The following is a 20,411-nucleotide window of genomic DNA, read 5'->3' as shown; positions in this document are numbered from 1 at the left end:
AAACATAATGATAACTCTAAAGACAACATCAAGATTGATAGTGACGGTTTCTCAAAAATGTCTAACAATCTAAGGCTTTGTCAAAGATGAAAGGGTCTCAACAGAAAAAAGTGTGAGATGTTTGACTGCAAGTTTAGATTTTACTGATGATTTGAAGTCGAAAGATATGACATTGAAAAGAGCTAGAACATCTAAAGTGAATACCAAATAATGTATAAATCATTCTTTATTGGTTATATTTCATGTTAAAGTTTGATAATATTTTAACGTAATAAAAATATTTTTAAGAGTTATGTTTTTCTTGCAGTATAAATACGAGGCAGGTGATTTGTTATTAGAAAATTCCAAAGAAATTGGTATGATGAGTGTTGGTACAAGCAAATATATGGAGTTTTTAAAACCTGAAGAATGTAGAATTTGTACTAATGTTGCTACTTGGAATGATACATCCAACACTCTTTACATAGCCAAGAATAATAATTTGGACATTGCCAATGCTCGTATTATTTTTCCAGAAAAATGTTTTTTAATTGGGTATTATAGTTTAAATTATTAAATATTTTATATAATCAATATTATTTTGTTTGTTATTAATTCATTTGTTTGTATTGTTTTCAAATATTTAATAGTTTATTGATCTCTATTTGTACGATTTGCACTTGAGAGAAACACCTACGCGAAATAAGTTATATTTGCATCTGTCATTTCAGGTAAAAAATAATTTATGGACTTTGGAGCACATTATTTTTAGTTTACGATTTCATGACATTTTTATATTTAATGTTTGTCTCAAAGTATCTTTACCGAATATGTCACACATGCTCAAAATGTGGGAAGAATAATAGCATTTTCAAATTTCACACCCGTTAGATAGAGAACTTTATGCATATTTATAATTTGTTCTTTTCTTGTATATAGTTGACAGTGATTTTTAACTCACATGATTTTGCATGCATATATGTCTTTACATGATGAAGTAGACAATAATTGGTTTTTATTAGTTGTTTATGTTGTAGAGGGACATTATTACATTTTGGACTCTCTTGGCTTCAATGAAATGCGTAAAAATAGTGTAAAAAAATATTGTAAGTTCTTTATTCATTTACGAGAATCAGGGCCGGCTCTGGGTATTTTTTGACCCGGGGCGAAATAAAAGAAATGGGCACTTAATTTTAAAAAATTATAAAAAGTATATAGTATAAAATTGATATTAATTTTTTATTAAAATAAACAAATAGTAATTAATTATCATCTCAAAAATGTCAAAAAAAATATTAAAGCACACAAATATTTATAGAAAACATTGTCTTCGAGCATTTTTTGATACAAAATCATAGCGTCAACATTAATATTTTTCAAAATATTTTTTTCATTACATAACATAGGTAGCTCATTCAATCTTTCTTGTGACATTGTTAACCTCAAGTAATTTTCCAACAATTTCAGCTTAGAAAAGCTTCTCTTAATTTATTATGAGAAAAAAATAATCTCTAACTTATGAGAAAAAAATAATCTTTAACTTAGAAAAACACTTTCATTTCAGAAAATGAACCCGCATGGCCATATGTGAACTCTCATGGCCAATCTTGACTATTTTTTGGGTCGATTCGAAATAAAAAATAAGCCCCTAATTCAAAAATAAAATAAAATATGTAATATAAAATTTATATTAGAATTTTGTATTAAATTAAACAAACAATAATTTAATACAATGACAAAACTATATTTAAGTATACAAATACTTACAAAAACATTGCCTTCTAGCATTTCCTAATGCAGAATCATTGATTTTAGAGTAAAAATATTGTCTCGTGGAAAAGCATTTCTTAAATTAAACATCATGTTTAAGCATTTCTTAATCCAATAGTTTATTTTTGGAGTAAAAAAATCTCTCCATGGATGAAAACCGTTAGTCAACAAATTATCAACGCTCTAAAATACATATTTTCTTTCTAAAATGAAACAGTAGGTACCAAAATATTTAAAAACAAATCAAGTGACTATTTAGTCAAATCTCATAGGTTTTTTATCTTAAAAATGTTGAATTAAAATGATTCAAAAAAAGGATTAAAATGATTATTTAATCGAACATTAGAGACTTATTTGACATTATACCTTTTCTTTTTCATGGTGATTTGCTGCTAAATGCTTTTCCATTGGATCACATGGGTGATTCCCATATTACAAATAAATTTATCAGATTATATGCTTGAAGAAAATCATCTGATCATTTTAAATGAAATAAAAGATATAAGCAGTCTATATCCTGATTAAATGGGTTGATGTATATAATTTTCAGTGAGAAAATTAGGCATTGATTGAAATTTTATGGACCAAAAATATATATGCTAAGCCGACTGAATATTATGGGCCCTGAGCAACCGCCCCACCTGCCCCGACCTAGGGTCAGCCCTGACGAGAACTAATAGAATTCATGTAGTTTTCAAATATAAGTTTTTTTTTAATTTTGTTGACTTATTATAACAGTTGAGTAAAGCTCCAGTTATGTATGAGAGTCATGCTCAATTGGGTAGATTATTTGAATATGTTGCAAAATTTCCAATCCATTTTCTTGAATTATCGAAGCAACTAAATTCATACGTGATTTAAATTTAAAATAAAAGTTATTATGTTTTGGTCTGTGGATTTTGTTTAATAAATTATTTTATTTGATATTAGATTCAGAGATGATTATGGCATGTACATATTGAAGTATATAGAAGTCGATAGCAAAAGTGATTGGTCAACGATTAGTTTCATGGTAAAGTATACCATGTAGTTTCATTTAACTATTGTGTGATATTGAATGATACAATAGATGAGAGTTGAACGATTGAGAATTTTGGTAAAACTTGTCACAAGTAACCACAATGAAATTGATCTTTTCAATTGTCGTAAACTGCCTACATGATTAAGAACTTGTGTGATATTGAATGACGCAAGAGATGAGAGTTGAACGACTGAGAATTTTGTTAAAACTTGTCACAAGTAACCACAATGAAGTTGGTCTTTTCAATTGTCATAAATTGCCTATACATGATTAAGAACTTGAGGATTTTCAATGTAGTTTCTTCAATGGTGAATAATTGTAACACCCATAGCCCGTATACATCTCGAAATATGAGTTAAAAATGTTACATCAATATTACAGAAATCCGTTAAACATAAATGCTTAAAATTATGTTTCATTTTAAAGCATTTCTTTCTCAACTTTAAAATTATTTCATTAATCGCATAAAATAATAAAATAATATATAATCATTTAAATGAATTTGATTTTAGGCAACAATTATGCAGATTAAAATAGTTTACGGAACAACATTAAACTGCCTAATTGCTGCCTAAAATCAGCTTCATTTTAAATGATTAAATATTATTTTGTGATTTTACACGATTAATGAAATAATTTATAATTTGAGAATTTTAAATTTGAGAAAGAAATGTTTTAAAATGAAACAAAACTTTAAGAATTTATGTTCAACGAATGTATGTAATATTGATGTAAAATCTTTAGTTCGTATTTTGAGTTGTATACGGGTTATGGATGTTACATATATTGGTATTCGAGCTGTAAGTTTAGTTGATTCTTGACCTAAACCGAGTTTATGTTATGTTGGAAATGTGTACATGCCATAAGGATGTCGAAATTACTGATATAGTATGGTTTGATGATTTTATTTGTGAATATGCACCTTAATAACGTATAATTATTTTTGATTGTTTAGTTGTCAAATTCGAAGGGATCGAGACAAGCTACCAAACATAAGGTTCTCCAGGGAACTGGTAGTGGCAGTAGCAATGAGGTCGAGCATGTACCTCATATTTAGTACGACCAGAAGGGAGCATAGGCACATCAGGGAGTGCCAGCTCCAGATCAAGAGACATTTCTACATGCTTTAGAGGCTATTTTGGCTTGATATCAGCCAGTAGCAGCACCTTCACCTTTTTCTCTGACCCGAGGGTGTCAATTCTAAAAGAATTGAAAAGTTTAGGGGCGTCTAAATTTAAAGGTGAAGTGAATGAAAGCCTGGTTGTGGTAGATATGTGGTTGAATGATGTTATGATCATGTTGGACAATCTTCACTATTCAGACGAGGAAAAATTGGAGGGCATAGTTTCACTGTTGAGAGGATAGACTCATATTTAGTGGATGAATGTGACTATGCATGTTCCTCCAGATCAGATTACATGGAATTTTTTCCAAGAGGCCTTTCAGAAAAAGTATATCGGGGAGCAGTTCATCACTAAGATGAAACATGACTTCTTCAACTTGATTCAGGGAAACAAATATGTGTATAAGTATGAGTGTGAGTTTAATAAGCTTGCTCGATATGCCTCAGTGTTGATCCCTACAAAGAAAGATTTATACGATAAGTTTACTCGAGGCCTTCAACCTATACTAAATGAGATTATGCTGACTGTAAATTTGACCACTTTTCAAGAAGTGGTAAATAAAGCTAAAGATTTAAAAATTGCTCAAAATAAAAAACTATGATTGACCAGAGACGACAGTCAAAGAGATCAAGAGCGTCGTCCTCGTTTCAGTCTAAAAGAGGTCGAGGTTCAGATTATCTGTACCAGAATAAATCAAAAGGTGATACTTCTGGTTGGAAAGGATCTGAAGCAAAAGAAAAAGGTCGTTAACTCAAACATCATATTTGGGAGCTAGTAGATCAACTCAAGCACATGGTCAATATGTATTATGTCAGTATTGTGGTAAGACTCACCCTAAAGTATGTAAAATAATTTTAGAAGCTTGTTTTTATTGTGGAGACATGTCATTTTGTTAAAAAATTCCCGATGGCGGGAGAGAGATCTATAGCGGTATCTCAGCAAGGTGTTCGAGGCAGAAGTAGAGGGAGATGATATTATGAGACTGCTTCCCAGTATGATGTACGTGCTATAGCTAGGGTGTACAACATCAAGATTGGAGAGGACCGAGACGACCATGAGATTATATTAGGTATTTTCTTCTTTATGGTGAGTTTGTATTTGTTTGGATTGATTCGGGTTCTACACATTCTTATGTTAGTTCAAAATTAGTCAGAGATATAGGTATTCCGTTAGAACCCAATGATAGCGATATAATAGTTATGAATATGTTGGGTCATAGTGCCAGAGTAAAGCGGGCCAATAGAAATTGTCCGATAAAGATTCAAGGGTTATATACCTGACGAATCTTATGGAATTGCCATTTGATGAATTCGTAATCATATTGGGCATGGATTGGTTATCTTCGCATTATGGATGGGTAAATTATTGTATGAAGTAATTGTTTTTGAAAGATATAGAAGGTTCTGAAATAATAGTAATCGGAGAAAAAGCCAAATCATTACCCAATGTGATATTAGTAGTGACAACAACGAAATTGATGTCAAAAGGTTGTTATGCTTTTCTAGAAAGTGTAATTGACACATGAATAACTGAAGTTAAGTTGGAAGATATTCCAACATTTTGGGAATTCCCATATGTATTCCCTGATGAATTACTCAGATTACCTCCTGATAAAGAGGTGGAGTTTAAGATTAATATTTTTTCGGTTACTGCACCTATTTCAATATCTCCGTATCGAATGGCCCTGACTAAACTCAAGAACTAAAGGCATAGTTACAAGAACTACTTGATCGAGGTTTTATCATATCAAATGTGTCTCTGTGGGGTGCACCGATACTGTTTGTTAAAAAGAAATATGGATCAATGCAATTACATATAGATTACCATTAGCTGAATAAAGTGACAGTGAAGAATGAATACCTTCTTCCAAGGATCAATAATTTATTGATCAGATTAAAGGTGCTTCATTATTTTCAAAGATTGATCTTCGATTAGGGTATTATCAATTGAAGATTAAAGAAGAAGATGGCTTTCAGAACCCGATATGCTTACTATGAGTTTGTAGTGATGCCATTTGGACTGACCAATGCTCTAGCAACATTCATGGATTTGATTAATCAGGTGCTGCAGTCGTACATGGATCAATTTATAGTTTTGTTCATTGATGATATTTTGGTTTATTCCAACATTAAAGAGGAACACATCACACATCTCCACATTGTACTCCAGATATTGTGAGAGAAAAAGCTATATACCAAGTTGTCAAAATGTGAATTATGGTTTTCGGAAGTTGCTTTTCTTGGCCACGTGATTTCAGCAGAAGAAATCAGAGTAAATCACAAGAAAGTATAAGCAATAGTGGAGTGGAAAACTCTTAAGAATGTTTTGAAGTTTGAAGTTTCTTAGAAATAGTTGGCTATTATCGAAGATTCGTGAAGAATTTCTTGATGATTGCTTCTCCACTTACTAAGCTGTTTAGAAAAGATGTGCCATTTGTTTGAACAAAAAAATTCCAAGAAAGCATCAATACGCTTAAGGAGATTCTGACAGAAGCGCAGGTTTTTGTACAACCAGAATCAGGTAAAGATTATATGGTTTATAGTGATGCATCTCATAATGGATTGGGATGTGTATTAATGCAAGAAGGAAAAGTTCTAGCATATGCTTCAAGAAAGTTAAAGATGCATGAATGAAAATATCTGAAGCATGATTTGGAGTTAGCATCTGTAGTATTTGCGCTAAAAATTTGGCACCACTATCTATATGGTGAGCGGTGTTATATCTATACATATAATAAAAGTCTAAAGTATCTGCTAACTCATAAATAATTGAACCTGAGACAAAGGACATGGATCAAGCTTTTAAAAGACTATGATGTGATTATTGACTACCATCTCGGGAAGGCTAATGTGGTAACTGATGCACTTATCCAAACGAAATTTTCTACTTTGAGAGCTTTAGATGCTTGATCATCAATGAAAAATGATGGTGCACTTGTTGTAGAATTGAAATTGAAGCCTGCATTGTTAGATCAAATCAAAGATCTTCAAAGAAAAGATAAAATGTGTTCAAAAAGTATTGAACAAGTGAAGAAGGGTGAAACAAAAGACTTTGAAGTTAAATCTGACAGATGTTTATATTATCATGAAGAATTGAAGAAGCATCTTCTCTCTAAAGCTCATTATACTCCGTTGACTATGCATCCATGAGGGAACAAAGTATATCAAGATTTAAAGAGCCAATATTGGTGGGCAGATATGAAAAAGGCTATAACTGAGTTTGTATCAAAATATTTAACCTATCATCAAGTAAAAGCATAGCATCAGGTGCCATCTGGATTGCTGCAACCTATTACCATTCCTCATTGGAAATGAGAAAGAGTTAATATAGATTTCATAACTGGTTTACCTTTGACACCAGCAAGAAAGACTCAATCTGGGTGATTGTGGATAGATTGACTAAAACAACACACTTTATTCCAGTTCGAGCATATTACTCGATGTATAATTATGTTGAGTTATATATCAGAGAGATTGTATGACTACATGGAGTATTTTTCTCGATAGTTTTCAATGGAGACCCGAGATTTACTTCAGGTTTTAGAAATCTTTACATGTAACTTTAGAAACTCGATTGAACTTTAGTACGACTTTTGATCCTCAAACAGACGATCAGTCTAAGTGAACCATTTAAATACTTGAAAACATGCTAAGGGAGTGTGTTATTGATTTTAAAGGATCATGGAAAAGTACTTTCCTTTGGAAGAATTCTCTTATAATAACAGTTATCAATCGAGTATTAAGATGACTCATTTTGAAGCCTTATATGGAAGAAAATGTTGGACACCTTTGAACTGGTTTGAGCTAATTGGTCGAGATATAGTTTGCCCAGATCTAATCAAAAAAGTGAAAGACAAAGTAAAAGTAATTCAAGACAATCTCAAAATAGTTGCTAAAAGATAGAAATCATATTCTGATTTGAAAAGAAAGGAGATCGAGTTTCAAGAAGGTGGTAAAGTATTTCTCAAAGTCTTACCTTGGAAAACAATTCTGAGATTAAGTTTGAGATTCATTGGCCCGTATGAAATTATAAAGAAAGTTGGTCTAGTGGCGTATCAACTAGCATTACCTCCAGAGACAGAAAATATTCATAATGTGTTTCATGTATCGATGCTTCAGAAGGATCGATCGGATCCTTCGTATGTGATTTCACCAGAGAAAATTAAGATCAAGCCAAATTTGTCATATGAAGAAGAACCAATAAAGATATTAGCGTATGGAGTCAAAGAACTGAGGAATAAGACAATTTCACTGGTAAAAGTTCTTTGGCAAAATCATAAAGTTGAGGAATAGACTAGGGAACGAGAAGAATATATGAAAAAGTAGTTTCCCCATCTTTTTACTTCAGACATATAAATCTGTATGTAAAATTTGAGAACAAATTTTCTTTAAGGAGGAAGAATTGTAATACCCCAAATTTTTTGTTAGTGACTAAAATGTAAGTTTTGAAAGTTTGGTGGTTAAAGTATAAACTTTACAAAAGTTTAGAGACCAAAAATGTAATTTTGAAAAGTTATATATTTTATACCGTGAATGAATAGTTTGTCCTAAAACAAGAGTTTTCGTGGGAATCAAAATTTTGGTACGAGATTTGTATTAAAAACTATAAAACAATAAAGTTCGGTATAGAAATCGGATAATCAGATCATACCAAAATTTCACAAAAATTTTAAGGATGCTAGATAAGGGTTGGAAATATTATTTCCATATTTAGATTATTCAAATTTAGCAAGAATCAATGGAATTGAAGTTAATTTTTCATATTTGACCGAATTGTGAGAATTTAGTAACTAAAATGCAGTTTTCAAAAATTGAATGGCCTAATTAGAAAGTCAAAGCCAAATTGGTTCATCTTTGACTAAGGAATATTTTAATGGAATATATTGTAATGTCATTTGGTAATTATCAAGATTCATTAATGGTAATTTTGGGATTTCTCATTGATTGAATTTTAAATTCAATTATATTGGTTTTTATTAAAAAATGTATTAGATTATAATTATTAGAATAATCAAGAATTTCTCATCTTCAAGCTCTCTTGGCCAAAACTCCATAGCTCTCCAAGGTAAAATTTTTGTTTTGCTTTTTGAAGGTACATGATTTATTTTTAGATTAAGCTATTAGATGGAGAATTAATCTACATGGAATTCTCTATCATTTCTTATAAAAATTACATGGTGAACATGCTTATATAATGAGTTTGGAAATTTGGATTTATCAAGGGCTTATTGATTTTAAAAATTTGATGGAAGATTATTATGTTATTGATGTTGTAGATTATTTCTAAAGAATGTGTGATGATTAAAATTATGTGTAGATGTTTATATAGTGTTCAACCATATTTAGATTTATTGAGGTTGGATGGATTTTGATTTAATTTTATGTTAGGATAATTGGAAATGCATGAATTTAAAGTTAGGAGGTTTAATTCATGCTTGAAATTGAATGGAAATCAAGCCCTAACTTACTTAGGGTATTCGACCATAGGGTAAAATGTTGAAAAAAATTCTTAGGTCTAGAATTGATATTGGATGTATTCTATATGCTTTGGAGATCAAATTGGATCAATTTGGAACCTTGAGGTAGTAAAAGGGCTATTTTGCAAGTTTTGAGAATTGTGGGACATTGATGCATAAATATGTAATTTGGGACATTTAATGTTGAATTATAATGATGGAATGCTGAAATTTTACGTTGGAATGTTGATTTTGGACTAAAATATTAATTTGGTTAAATTTCAAGGTTGAATTAATATAGTCATGAAAGTGTAATACCCCAAATATCAGGTCAGTGACTTTATAGAAAAGATTTGAAAATTTAAGATTTATTTGAATAAGTGGTAAAAATGAGAAAATGATTTGGAATAGTGTTTAGTTTAATTTGTAACAATAGATAAATTAAGAGGGCACTTTGGTCTGTTAAGAGGGGAAATGAATTTAAAATATAATTCATTATTAGGGATTTTAAATGGGGAAAAGAGGAAAGTTAAGCTATTTCTACCTTATTATTCTTCTTCACATGGGTTGAGCTATTCTTCATAGCATAAGGTAAACTTCAATAAGTTAGCTCTTCCTTTAGATTTTGGGTTGCTCTTGTAACATTAAATGGTATGTAAGCTTAAGGAAGGATTAAAGAAGATTAAAACTAGAAAATGGTTGAGATATTTGAGATTTAAGAAAATGGGTTTTTGAAGGATATGTTGGAATATGAATTTTTACTAATGTTTATTAGTATATTTGACTTGTCAAAGAAGTAAATAAGAGATTAGAAGCTTTAGATATGAATAAAAACATGTTAGAAAAAGTTATATGATTCTTGGGTTGAGATGTTCTATGGAGATATTAGATGTTATAAGAGGCTAAATGAAGTAAAGTTAGCTGGGTTAAGTAAAGAGGAGTTTAATAGTATTGTTGGAGGTAAAAGTAAAAGATTAAAGGGGAAAATTAACTGAAAATCGAGCTAACAAATGGTAAAATGGGCAATGGTATCGGTACTGATAGAACAATACGGATACTACAGGTGTAAATGGGTAGAATTGTGACGAACAGTATCGGTACCGATGTAAGTGGTATCGATACTGATGGGGTATCGATACTAACAAGGGGAATTATTGATACCATGGATATCAAAATGTCAAAATGGTATCGATACCAAAAGGGAGTATCGGTACCATAGTGTAGTAGTATCGATACTGAGAGAAAGGTATCGGTACCATAGTGTAGTAGTATCGATACTGAAGTTATTTTACAAGGTTATGCATCACTAAGTAAATACTTAGCGTGCGTTGATTTCACGCGTAGGTAACAATCAAAGATTTGCAGAGTAAGGAGTGTAGCAACAACAACTTTCATCAATTAAAGGTTGACTCGTCAGTAACATTGAGACAATCTGAATCCTTTTGAAAACTTAGTTGTCATGTACTTGAATTTTAAGTAAATATTATGTAATGTATTTAAAATGATAGTTCTAGTATTTTGTTTTTATGAATGCTGTACATTTGGGGGTTTTTTATTGAACAAAATTTTTTGGGTTTTCAACGGACAAAATGTTTTGAAAAGTGATGTGACATCTGTATCTCGTGTACGGAAAGGTACACGGGAGATGGGTGTTACAGAAAGTTTGGGAATTATTTGTGAGTTTTCAAAAGTGAAGGTATTATTTTTTAAAGAAAATTTTTATGCTAGAAATTTTTATTAGCATGTTGATTTTTGAGTTTAAATATTGGTTTGGGATCAAATTGCAAGATTATTAAAATGAGTGGTTGAATTTGAAAAGTCTAAGAAAATAGAGGATGAAATTGCAAGTTTTTGAATTGAGTATTTTATTAAGGTTCTGGAAATTCTAGTAATTAATGTGAAATGATCATAATGGTGAAGGACCATTATGAATTGAATGGAAAGGTTGATATGAATTCTAAGAATAACATAATTAGTAATTTTAATGCAAAGTTGATAAAAGTTGAAGGGTTGATGATGAAAAAATATTTATGAAATCGAATGACTATTTTGGGAAGTTTGAAATTATGATGGAAATATGATTTAGTATTGATTTTATTTTATATACCTTTATATTATTATAGTTAGCCAATGTTAGTGTAATACTAACATTTAGTTTGAATACTTTGTGTTATTATGTGATGTTGTCAGACCACAACGAGAATAACATCAAAGGAAAGGAAAAAGCACATGAGTATGAGTATTTTATAAAAAGTTCGGTAGTGAGGCAAAGGTGAGTGCAGTTTATTTATTTAATTATTCTGATTGAGGAGGACTTGTGATAAGTCAACCTCATGTTATTTGTTGAGTTAATCGATCGACGGAATCAGCCAAGAGGGGGGTGAATTGGCAATTAAAATTTCGGTGGAAGCTTTTGCAGAAAATTGAAAAGATTTGCACAGCAATTTAGAGTGGTTCGACTTTCTCAATCAAAGTCTACGTCCACTACCTTAGCTATCCACACTAAGGATTTTCCACAAATTCACTAATTTGTCTTTCTTTTGAGGACAAAGAGTAACCTTACAAACCCTCAAGAATTATACCCCAATTCTTGAGAAACTCTCTCCCAAAGAGAACATACAAATTTGCAAATTTACAAGGAAATCCTCACAAGGTAGATTGTTTGCACAACTCTAAAAGAAAAGAACACTCAAAGATGAATACAATTGAGCACAATATGTGTTCTTGAAAGAAAAATGAATATTGAATGAAAATAGGCTTGAAATGCTCAAACTTGAGGTTTGATGCTTTCTCTTTGATTCTCTCTTGATTCTAGTTACTTGATGTTTCTTGTTTTTGATCAATGGCTTCTAAGCTTGCTTAAATACACCTTGAATGACTTCTGAACGTTAGGGATGATTAATGAAGATAATATAGCTGTTTAAGTGTGAAAACATTTAATAAAAATGCTTGGAGCGTGGGGGGAATCGGTACCCTCTCATAGGGAATCGGTTCCCTAAGTGTAAAATTCAAATATTTCGACCGTTGAATAGGTGGGAATCGGTACCCCCCTATGGGGGAATCGGTTCCCTCCAAGCATTCTGGAAATCTCGGAGCCAAACCATTCAGGGGGAATCGGTACCCCCTTGGGAGGAATCGGTTCCCTCTGAGCAATCTGGAATTTTTGGCTTTGAAATGGTTCGAAATACTTTGAAAGATTATTTTGAAATTGTTTTAAGATTAAAACTTAATTTTACACTTAAGTAAGGATTAAAAATGATTTTTGAAATATTTGGAGTAATGTTTTGATATTCGAATAATTATATCGAATATACTTAGAAAATCATTTGGAAAATCTTAAAATTCATTTAACTTAATTTGTTATATCAAAATATCAAAATGTTTTCAACAATCTCCCCCTTTTTGATATAACAAAACATTTTAGTAATTTTAAGATTTTGAAATCAAGTTTTGAAATTACTCCCCCTTACTTTAACACTTCTCCCATTTATCATTTTAAAAACACACACTTCTCCCCCTTTTTGTTAAATCAAAAAGATTAAAAGAAACGTGAAAATCATTTAGCCAATTGATTAGGTATATGTATGCATAAGCTGCTAAGATCACAATCAAGAGAAACGTTAGCCATTAGTTCCATAATCAATATTCATAAACAATGTGATATGGCAAAATTGGTCATATTGCTAATAATGATGTAAATGATGCAATAATGAATAAATCACACCAAACATATAAGTTCACACCATCCATAAATCCAAACAAATTCACAATCCACAAATTTGAACATTCCAAAATATTCAAAATGTTAAAACAATAAGTTTGGAGTTCAAAGTAAAACATTTAATCACATATCCGGACCAAGAGGAGGAAAACGAGCTCGCATAGCGGCCATTTCGTTAGTGAGGTCATTAATACGTGCGTTGGTTGCTTCATTATTTGCATGCATTTCCCGAAGAATTTCTAATTGTTGAGCTCCCATTGTGGATAAATGGGACTCTATAGAAGTAAAGCGCGAATCCATAGTAGCGTATCGAAAATCAAATGTCTCCATAAAGGATTAAAAATATGGAGGCATTTGAGTCGATTATTGTGCGTGCTCCTCGGGTTGCTCAGGCTCATCTTCGGCTTCATCGATATCCCTCATTAATTGTTCAAACTCTGGATCTTCGTCAGCTTCGAGTGGAGCTTGTGAAGAACTAGCTCCGGAGTAGTTGCAGAAGATCGAACCCATTCACCGGTTTCTTTATCTTTGACCCATCCCGCTCTTGTTAAAGAAAGAAGATTGATTTGTTTCTTAAGAGGAAAGGAGGCATCTAGACCAACTCGAAGCTCGGCTTTAGAAAAGAGATTACTAAGGATACAACCGTAAACTAGTGAAGAACAGAGTTTCTTATTTGGCACTAGGTTAACGGTTTCAATAATCTCAGCAAAGATAATCTCGGAAAGGTTTATTTTTATATTGTGTTCAAAACAATGCAACCACCAAAGATCTAAAGCTCTAAGAGTAGAATAACGACCCCCGGATGATCGAAACCACCAAGTGATCATGAGATGAAGAAAACGCTCAGGAAGATCTAGAACACTTGCACTATCATTTCGTTTATATCGAGAGCCTAAAAACTTGTTTTTCATTTGATAAACCTTCATTATCCAAGCCTAAGGCATTGGCTATGTAAGTCGGATCAAGATGGAAATATTGACCTAGGAGGTAGGAACGTACTTCTATGGTTTTGGTTTTGTCACGATTTTTGATACAAACGGCATTACAATAGGAGATACGAACAAGTTGATGATAGACAACGGGTTCAAGTTCGAAAAGTTTATCAAATTTCCATTCGTGCAAGATAGGGAGATATTTAAAGTTAATAGCAACCATAGCTTGAATAGATGGGATACGTTCTTCCCTAATCTTATACGAGTCAAACTATTGGTAAAACCAAAAACGATAATCTTTAGGACCCGGTTGATTGAAACAAGAATTTTGGATAGTCAAGTTAGGATCAAGATTTGGAATAGGATTTTGAGGAATAGGAGGAGGATTTGGAGGTGAATTTGGTTGACGACTAGAATGACTAGATCAAGACCTAGCACGTTTAGGATTGAACATGGTAAAGGAAATCGGAATAGATTGGATAACCTGCAATTTTAAAAACAAATGTATGCAATTTAATTAATCCCAAAACTCAATTGAGTCCTTAATATTTCAAGGTTCGCTAAATCAATCCTATTGGGCAAAGTTTTTGAAAAACTTTTGACAAATATGGTTTTGAGAAACAATATTATATATATATATATATATATAGTTTTCATAACAACATAATTTAATCAAAACACAATAATTTGAAAATTAACATTTTTTTTTAATTTCGAAAATTTTAAAATTTTGTAAAATTCTTGTGTTTTTGATGAAATTAGTTGTAACATCTAGTTTCTAATCATTAAACAATCAATGCCCAATCACTATTTCAACCTAGAACTAATTAAAACTAATCCTATGTTCAAAATCAATGAAATAGAGAGTTTAGGAAAGATGAAGATTGAGGGGATTTTGATGTTGTTTGCACGATTTTAATGATTCCAACAGGTTTAGATGATATTTGAATCGAATTCCGATTAATATCGTTGATTTGAGGCAAAATGGAGATTTGAGAAAAGTTGAGAGAGAACGGCGGAAGAGAAGATGGTTTGAGTATTTTGGGGTTTTGGGTGTTCTGCCCATTTTAACTGAACCCCAGGGGGGTATCGATTCCCCTGTGGGGGGAATCGGTTCCCCTTTAAAGGGGGAATCGGTTCCCTCATGGGGGAATCGATTCCCTCTGCACAAAAATGCTAAAATCCGATTTAAACACTCAAAATGCTAAATTAATTTTCTTTAGTGGTATTGGCAACTCAATATTGAAAATTAATCATGTTCAAACAATCAAATTATTCTTTAAACGATATTGAACATAAACTAATTTTCATCAAGAATCATAAAACTCCCCCTAACTATAGCAACGAATGCAATCAAAAATTACTATTATAAGCATTTTTCATTTATTCTTAAAAGTGCTAAAATTATTTTTTAAACACTCAGTGAAGATAGATTGGTCAAACCTAATTCTCTCCTAAGTGTCCAAAATCGTTCCTTGTCTAAAGGTTTTGTAAACATATCCGCTAATTGGTGCAAAGTATCAACAAATTCTAGAGCTACATATTCCTTAGTGACATGGTCTCTAATGAAGTGATGTCTTATTTCAATGTGCTTAGTTCTAGAGTGTTGGATGGGATTTTTAGTGAGACAAATAGCACTAGTATTGTCAACTTGATAGGAATGGTACCTACTTCAATTCCATAATCAAAAAGTTGTTGTTTCATCATAAAACTTGTGCACAACAACTACTAGCTGAAATGTATTCGGCTTTAGTGTAGATAATGCAACACAATTTGTTTCTTTGAAAACCAAGAAATTAGCATATTTCCAAGGAATTGGCAAGTACCGGAGGTGCTTTTCCTATCTAATTTGCATCCTCCATAATCCGCATCAGAAAAAGCATGCAAGCTAAAGCTAGAGTCTCTAGGATACCAAAGTCCTAAACTAGGAGTGTCCTTAAGGTATCTAAAGATTCTCTTAACAGCTAGTAAATTCCTTAGGGCATGATTGAAATCTAGCACATAAGCAACACTAAACATAATGTCCGGTCTACTTGCAGTTAGATAAGTAGAGATCCAATCATTGACCTATATAATTAAATCTACACATTACTCCTTCATCTAAGTCAGTTTGTTGAAGAGCTCATTGGAGTGTCATGAGGTTTCTCATTTTCCAGTCCAACTTCTTGAGCATATCTTTGACGTACTTAGCTTGATTGATGAAGATGACATCTTTCTTTGCTTGATTTGAGTCCCAAGAAAAATGAGAGCTCCCCCATCATGCTCATCTCAAAACTCATTTTGCATTAGCTTAGAAAATTCTTGGCAAAGAACATCATTAGTAGAACCAAATATTATATCATCAACATAAATTTGAACTACTATAAATCTTTACCTTTATGCTTCAAAAACAATGTAGTGTCAACCTTCCCTTTTGAAAAACCTTTTTCAATTAAAAAATTTGACAATCTTTCATACCAAGCTCTAGGAGCTGCTTTAAACCATAAAGTGCTTTTGTCAATTTTAAAACATGATCCGGAAAATTTGAATCTTCAAAACCTGGAGGTTGTTCCACATACACTTCTCTTTTATAAAACCATTTAAAAATGCACTTTTAACAGCCATTTGATATAATTTAAATTCATTGAAACATGCAAATGCTAATAACATTCTAATTGCTTCCATCCTAGCTACGAGAGCGTATGTTTCATCATAGTCTATGCCCTCTTCTTGAGTATACCCTTGAGAAACAAGTCTAGCCTTGTTTCTCACTATATTACCACTCTCATCAAGCTTATTCCTAAATACCCATCTAGTACCTACAGTAGATTTTACTAGGCCTTTCAACTAATGTCCATACTTTACTTCTCTCAAATGATTTAACTCTTCTTGTATAGCCATATCCAATGTTCACGTTTAATGCTTCTTTAATATTCTTAGGCTCTATGCATGAGATAAATGCAACATAATTACAAATATTTCTAAGAGAAGATCGAGTTGTTACCCATTTTGATGGATCACCTATAATTTCACCATCCTTGACATAGTTGTAATCTCTTGGATAAGATACTTCCCTTTCTTCAATGGTTGGATTCTCAAGAGGATCATGAGTTTCCTCATTTTTCGTTTTTCCTTTGATGATGGTTCTCCAACGTCATGTCTAACGTCATTTGTATTTATAACACCTACATCATCATTCACACAAGAATCCTTCCTCGGAAGGGGATTATCAAAACAACATGATAGACTCTTCTACAACTAAAGTTCTTTTATTAAATACACGATAGGCTTTAGAATTTAGAATAACCCAGAAAAATTCCTTCATCACTTTTAGCATCAAATTTGCCAATGTTTTCTTTACCGTTGTTTAAAACAAAACATTTACATCCAAAAGGATGAAAATAACTAATGTTAGGCTTTTTATTTTTGAAAATTTCATATGGAGTTTCTTTAAAATTGGCCTAATCATTACTCGATTTACAACATAACAAGCGGTATTTGTGGCTTTCGCCCAAAAATATTTTGGCAAATTATTTTCACAAAGTATGGTTCTAGCCATTTCTTCTAAACTTCGATTTTTCCTCTCAACAAGTCCTTTTTGTTGAGGGGTTCTAGGTGCTGAAAATTATGGCTAATACCGTTAAAGTTACAAAATTCAGTAAATCCAAGATTTTCAAATTCAGTTCCATGATCACTCCTAACACTAGTTATAGAGTAACCTTTTTCATTTGGATTACTTTTGAAAATGTGATGAATTGTTCTAATGCTTCATCTTAGTATTTAAAATAGAACCCAAGTATATCTAAATAGTCATCTACCAAGACAAATGCATATTGTTTTCCACTCAAGCTAGTAGTTCTAGTTGGCCCAAAAAGATCTAAATGGATCAATTGTAAAACTCTACTAGTTGATACATCATTAATGATTTGAAAGAAACTCTTTTGTTTTCCTTTAGCACAAGCATCACAGATTTATCATTATCAAATTTAAGCTTAGGCAACCCTCTTACTAGGTCTCCTTGAATTAACCGTTGCAAAACACTCATACTAGCATGTCCTAGTATCCTATGCCATAACCAACTATCATGTTCATCCTTAGCAACTAGGCATAAATTAGTCATATCAAAAAGAATCTAAATGCACCATGTATATGTTCCCTATTCTATGACCAAGCATAATCCGATTAGATGCAATGTCAATGACTTTACAACCATTAATTTCAAATAAGACATTGAATCCTTTATCGCATAATTGACTAATACTCAATAGATTATGCTTTAATCCATTCACATAAAACATTTTTAATTTCTATGGAAAGAGGTATTACCTATTGTACCAATACCTTCAATGTGACCTTTTAAATTGTCTCCAAAGTCACTTCTCCTCCATTTTTGGCGTTAAGCTCAATGAACCGGCTTTTGTCTCCGGCCATGTGTCTTGAGCATCCACTATCAAGGTACCATGAATTTGAATTTGTTTCCCGTGCCTTGTAGCAATGCTCCTTTCCCTACAAACATAGATTAATTTTTTATTTTTGGTACCCAAATTCTTTGGGTCCATATTCATTAGTTTCCAAATCCTAGTCCCTTAGATATCCATTGTGTAGGATATTTTTATCTTTAGTAGTAATGAGTTCTTTAGGAACCCACATACTTCTAACGATTTTTCCATTAGAGGTTCTTTGGGGACCTCTATGATTGTAGTTTCTAAAACTTTTCTAACAAGTTGGATTTTGAATTTCCACCTTTTTCAAATGTTTTGTTCCAACTTTATCAAAAAAAGTTTTAAGATCATCAATTTTTTTTGATGATCATCATTGATCTTTGAAAGTAAATTTTGCAAATCTAAATTTTTCTTTTCAAACTCTTCTAGTTGATTTGCAAATCTTTGATTTTACTTTCAAGATCGTTGTTGGTTTTGGATATGAGTTTGTTTTCATTTTTCAATTTTGAAACATCATTTTTATATTTTAAAAATAATTTCTCATAATCCGAAGCCAACCCATTATTCCTCTAAAACTCATCATAGGATAAATCATCAAAATCAGATGAGTTAGAGGTTACCTTAGAATCTTCCCCAAACCATCAAGCACAAGTTAGCTACTTCTTGTTCCTCTTCATCGGAACTTTCTTTATCGCTCCATGTAGCCACATGAGCCTTGTGTTTATTCTTTGACTGACCCTTTTTCTTCAATTGTGGGCAATCATATTTAACATGCCCTGGCTTTTTGCATTCGTAGCAAATGATTGGGTCATTCTCTTTCGTTCATTTTTGAGGCCTTCATTTCGTTTGAATTTTCTTCCTCGATAAGGTCTCATCATTTTTCTGAACCGTTTGGCAAACAATGCCATTTCCTCGTCATCGTCATCGTTATTCGAATCACTCTCATCTTTTGTGGATTTGAGAGCAACTCCAATGTTTTTCTTCTTCTCCTTATCCTTTGGTGTCTCGTCAATCTTGTCGAGGTCCACCTCATCTTCGAGCATCATTTCATGAGTGAGGAGTGACCCAATTAGCTCTTCAAGAGTTAAGGACGTTAAGTCCTTAGACTCGATGATTGCCGTTCTTTGATTGCCACGATTTTGGGAGGGAGTAGACTAACTCCTCACAAGATTTTCATTTGAAATGATCTCTCCATATGATTTGAGACCATTGACAATCGTTGAAAATCTATCCGTCATAGCTTTGATATCTTCATTTGGTTTCATCCTGAAATTTCATAGCTATGCGTTAGAATACTAATTTTAGATTTCTTTACCTCATCGGTACCTTCATAAGTGACTTGAAGTTTGTCCCATATTTCTTTAGCGGTTGTACACGATGAAACTTCCGTATTCATCTGGTCCAAGAGCAAAAAATGATATGGATGCTTTGGAGTTGAGCTGGAACATTCTTGTCTCTCCTTCACTCCATAACTTTGGATGAGTGAGAGGTTTAATGTATCTTTCTTCTACAGCATTCCATGCTCCCATGTCACTTGCTTGAATGAAGTACATCATTCTATTCTTCCAATAGGCATAGTTAGCTCCATTGAAGAAAGGAGGCTTGTTGACGGGCATCGAGTCGAGACCGGAGTCGAAGTTTGAAGCGGAGGCCATTGATGACTTTGATTATCGATATAACTCTTCCCGAATAGACTCAAGAGGCGATTAAACCTTCAAATGAGTTAGGCTCTGATACCAATTGTTGAGTTAATCGATCGACGGAATCGGCCAAGAGGGGGGTGAATTGGCAATTAAAATTTCAGTGGAAGCTTTTGCAGAAAATTGAAAAGATTTGCACAGCAATTTAGAGTGGTTCGACTTTCTCAATCAAAGTCTACGTCCACTACCTTAGCTATCCACACTAAGGATTTTCCACAAATTCACTAATTTGTCTTTCTTTTGAGGACAAAGAGTAACCTTACAAACCCTCAAGAATTATACCCCAAA

The sequence above is a fragment of the Hibiscus syriacus genome, unplaced genomic scaffold (assembly GCF_006381635.1).
Source record: "Hibiscus syriacus cultivar Baekdansim isolate YM2019G1 unplaced genomic scaffold, ASM638163v2 tig00111783_pilon, whole genome shotgun sequence".
Classification (NCBI taxonomy): Eukaryota; Viridiplantae; Streptophyta; class Magnoliopsida; order Malvales; family Malvaceae; genus Hibiscus; species Hibiscus syriacus.
Note: the sequence above shows the minus strand (reverse complement) of the source record.